Here is a 5101-nt window from a genome sequence, read left to right as displayed (position 1 = left end):
TTAATATTAGGCATGCTGCATTCTGTTATTTGACATGACAGACATTTTATTGTGTAAATGTTTATTGACCTTTAACACAATTGGCATAATGCCAATTGTGTTAATTGTGTTAATTGTGTTTGTTATATATTTAGGGTCCACATTGACTCACATAAAATTCTTAGTCCTACGAGTATTTCTTATTCTACTACCGATTAATCTATATAACGTAGGTATGCGGAATGAAATCTGGACAAACTCTTTAAACATACTTTTAAAATAATACGTTAGATTGTTTGAATCTGCGTACATCTGTCAGTAATTTGCATAATTTTTATGTTTGCGTGTTTTTCACTCTATTTATTATGGTAAATCGAAAAGAAAATATTTTTTTAAGTAACAATTTCAATGAGCCAAGAAAAAGCTTGAATTCATAATATTGTTTTTTAGAACATTCTTCTTCCTATATAACAGAGACTCATCATATTTTTTTCAGTAAGAATATATCTGAACTAGTGTTGTAGTGTCTTTTGTTGTTGATATACTTCACCAAAATACTGTTCAGCTTAACAGCATTATCGCTCGTGCATGTCCCTTCCGCTTAATAAATAATGCGTTTAATTTCACGAATTCTTTCCAAGTTTTAAATATGACGGTGGAGTCAGTTTCTATTATTATAACGCAGTTATCTTATCTTATCGTATCGTTAGGGGTCCTTGCGGATACACTTCGACCCGTAGGGATCTTTTGTGTAATTAGCCCTCCTTCGCACTTACTCTATTGCCTTTATCACCTCGTCCATAAATTGGATGATTTGACGTAGCGGTAGTGCCTTAAAGTCGTGCGGAGTAACCGTCGCCAAAGAGTCATTCTTAATCTGGCGAGGGCCATTTCATTGTTTCGTCTTCCTCGCCACATATTCTACAAACTTCATTGTCCTGTAGTCCCATCTTTACTAGTATGTGTTTAGTATCGAAATGACCTGTAAATGCCCTGACGATATGTCGGAGTTGTTTCCTACTGAGTGTCCAGAGTTTCTTAGTCCAGCTTGTGCTGACATTTTCGATGAATCGTTTTGAATGCTTTAGACCTTCCCGTGTTTTCCACTCTTGTTGGTGTTTAAGTCTGGTGTGGTCGTTTATGGCATTCTTTATAGTTCCCTGTGAAAGTCCCACATACGGTTCGGGCCCTATGTTTATGTTCTTGACCCTTCCCTTGCTGGCTCATCTGCTTTTTCATTTCCGATGAAGCTTTTGTGTCCTGGGATCTAAACCAATCTCACTTTGTTGCGTCTGCCAAGCTTGTTTAATGCTTGTACTCCATTATAGATCAGTCTTGAGTCAACTTTTGGTGATGTGAGTGCCTTTAGAGCTGCTTGTCTGTCACTGAGTATATAGATGGTTTTTTCCTTTACCTTCCTATCTATATTCTCCTGTGCCCTAAGGAAATAATTGCATACGTCTCTGCTTGAAAGACGGTTGCATAATTTCCCATGCTTACGCTACTGTTGAAGTCCTTGGCATGAATGCCGGCTCCAGTACCGGATTTCATTTTAGATTCATCCGTATGCCATGAATTTTCACTGCCTTCCGGCAGTGTCAATCCTGCCCATTTAGCCCTTGTGGGAACATGAACCTGAAGTTCCTTCGGAATATGTACTTTGGTTGCATTTTGTCCCAACCCATCGCCGTTATACTATCAAGGTATTTGTTTTCTTCCATTTTAGTGTGCTTCGTCCTCGGAGCGGAATCGTTCCACAGGCCGTACATTTTTATTCTGTGCAACGACTTACGCGCTTCGGATTCTATAGCAATATGCAGTGGTGTAGGACCAGTAAGACTTCCATTGCTGCTGTCGGCGTTGTTTTGAACGCCCCTGTGATAGCCATGCAGGCCGTTCTCTGGATTTTAGCCAGTAGACTCCTACATGTGCTTAGTTGTGCCCTAGGCCACCAGGCGAGGCACAAATACAGTATGATAGGTCTCGAAAATACAAACTGAGACATGGATGCACAGAAAAAACAGAAAAAGAGATCAGCACTGGGAACAAACAAAACAAATAACAAATAAAACAACAATAACAAATTTGGAGTTGAAACAAAAATACAAAAAGACTACAAAAAACCAATCATAATGATAGGTCTCACCATTATGGTGTAGATCCAGCTCAGTAGGTACTTTTGGGTTCAGTTCCCATGTTTTTCCATATGCGGATCTGCACATGCCAAAACTCTCGTTGCTTTGGTCACTGTCTATTCAACCTGTTTTTTCCAGTTAATTCCTTTATCAAGATATTTTACCTCATTGGAAAGATATTCCAAGATATTTTACCTCATTGGAAAGTCTTAGTTCCCTGTCATACATTCTTAAAGTCTGTATGTTTTTTAGGTCCCTTTTTCTGGTAAATGGTATTACCACCATTTTGCTCGGATTTATGGAGAGGTGATATTCTTTGCACCACTTCTCTACTTTGTTGAGAGCTACGTTCATGATTCCCCATTGAAAATTGAAATGGGATTGAAATTTCCCATTGACAAGTATTACTAGGTCATCTGCATAACCCATTGTTTATACTGGGCCTGTGTTGAGATCCTCTAGTAGCGAGTTTATCACCAAACTCCATAGCGTGGGCGATAAAAATCCTCCTTGAAGGCATCCTTTTGTGGCTATAACGCAGTTACAATTCCTGACATTATTTGTTCGTAGATCTGAACTGATAATATTGTATTTCTCAAAAATAGTATGGAATGTTGCCAGTACGTCATCAAAAACGTCGTAGAAAGTAACGCATCCTGGAGACTAGCTGCTAGTGTCCAGAAAGTAATCTCGAACTATCCACGAAGTAAGTATGAAATTTACTTCCTGGTCGAACTGTACAGGAAGTAAATATGAAATGTACTCCCTGAACAGTAACGGGTCCCGAACTGTCCAGGTAGTAAGTATGAAATTTACTTCCCGAACAGTAGTAACTTCTGTTGGAAGTAGTTAACTAGTAATTTGAAACGGTTCCATGTCATCACTATCCTCATCATCATCACTATTATCATTATCATCATCATCATCATCCTTACCATCATTATCACATTACAATCACCATCGTCATCATTTTTGAGAAAAGCACTATACAAGCTTCGACCAGTAATCGCCATCCTGGCCACGTATTATTGATGGCCTCACCTGGCGGTTCGCCCATTAAACTTCTACTCGTCCAGAATAGCTTACTTACTGGTCTCTGCAGTAATGTACTATTTCATGAGATTTAACAGTCAACAGACACAGTTGCCATAATTTTTTTATTGATAATTTATACAGTGTGTTAAGGGCAGCCAGTCGTTATTCGTCAATTTCACTGATTTCACCAGTTTACTCATTAAGACAGTTTCGCTAGGTTGTCAATTTCGCTAGGTTAGCATTTTCCTGATTCGTCAGTTTCCTACTTCGCTAGTATTGCTAGGATGTCGGTTTCGTAAAATTCCTACCTAACTACTGAGTATTGCTGTTCTTGTCAATATGACTTTCCATAGCAAATAAATAAGTCTAAAGTTATCAAGTCACCCTTGACCAAGGAGGTCTATACCTATAAAGATTAGATTATAATAAAAGTAATAACGAGAAAAATCCAGCAGAAGTCCAGCGGTTTGGGCTGTACGTTGATATAATTACCCAGTCAGTCAGTCATTTATAATTATATATATAGATACATAAAATATATAAATATATACAAGTATACAAAGATATACACACAACAAGAGATATATTAAAAAGCGAAGCACAAATCGACAGATAGTACTTGAAAATAGGCAAGGACTTAACGCGTCTCAAATCTATAGGCAAAGAGTTCCACACCACAACCGAATAGCCTGGACAGTAAAAGAATAAACATAGAATTTAGTATTAGAAAGGGGGAAGGGGTATAGGGAAAGCGGATTCTTCTCAACAGAGGTTTCTCCGAACCGGTGGTAGATCTTTTTTTGACATTCATAAGTGCTTGTTTTAGCCTAAATTGAATAATGATATTTTGACTTTGACTTTGATATACCATTTATGACATGACATGACACAAACACAACAGAGTAGCAATACTGACAGCCTAAACTAACTTGCAAGTGCAAACAAGAAGTAACGGTTGGGAATATGACGAATAGTAAAACTGACAGCTTAACTAACTTACACATAAAGATGTTTGCGAACCAGGAAACTGACTTAATAGAGAAACCGACATCTTAGTGAAACTGGCAAATAAGGAAATTGTCAACCTAACGAAACTGTTAATGAGTAAACTGGTGAGATCAGTGAAATGACGAGTAAGGAAACTGACCAGTGGTACGCTAACTCAAAGTTGACGTATTTCTGTAATTTCACCATGACATTAATTTAATTAATAAACTAAAATTCAGACTGTTAGCTTTCTAACAAAATTAAAATTGCTAGCAATGTACAGCAAAGTAAATTAAAAAGTAATAACGGCTGTCATTTACACTTACTTTTTGAGATATTCTTATCGTCACAAGTGGGGGAGGCTCCAATAGAGAGATCTCTCTCCAGGCAGGTGTTATGCCTGGGGACCGAAGTCCGAAGGAAGAGCGTCGGAGCTTGTATATATGCGACCGCGTTGAGAAGCTTCGATAGCGCGATGTAGAACATGGTCGGAGTTTCTATTGTTGTTCACTAGATGGCGCTAGGAGTCGCTACAAACCTACTCGCGGAATACGATCCCCGTCTTTCTCCACCGGCAGATTTAAAACTTGGATAGATTCGAGAAATTAAACGCATTAAGTATTTATTATGCGGAAGGGACATGAGCGACAATGCTGTTAAGCTGAACAATATTTTAGCGAAGTATATCAACAACAAAATACTCTAGCTACAACAGTGGTTTTGTGTCCCGTCTTAAAAATTCCTTTAAATTATTTAATATAGATATATTGTTGTCGTTGAAAATTCCATGATCCATTCCATTGTACAAAAGAATTCATAGTTATTTTGAGTCAATTAAACATCCAAGTAGAACAGATTAATAAACCAAAACAGAAACAGTGTAGTACATGTATAAGGCATATTATTAATGGAAATGGCTTTGGTAGCCACATTACAATTTATCTTAGTTCTGGATATTCCACTTA

Source organism: Choristoneura fumiferana, chromosome 14 (genome assembly GCF_025370935.1).
Source record: "Choristoneura fumiferana chromosome 14, NRCan_CFum_1, whole genome shotgun sequence".
NCBI lineage: Eukaryota > Metazoa > Arthropoda > Insecta > Lepidoptera > Tortricidae > Choristoneura > Choristoneura fumiferana.
The sequence above is the reverse complement of the archived record's forward strand: the minus strand, read 5'-3'. Positions refer to the sequence as shown.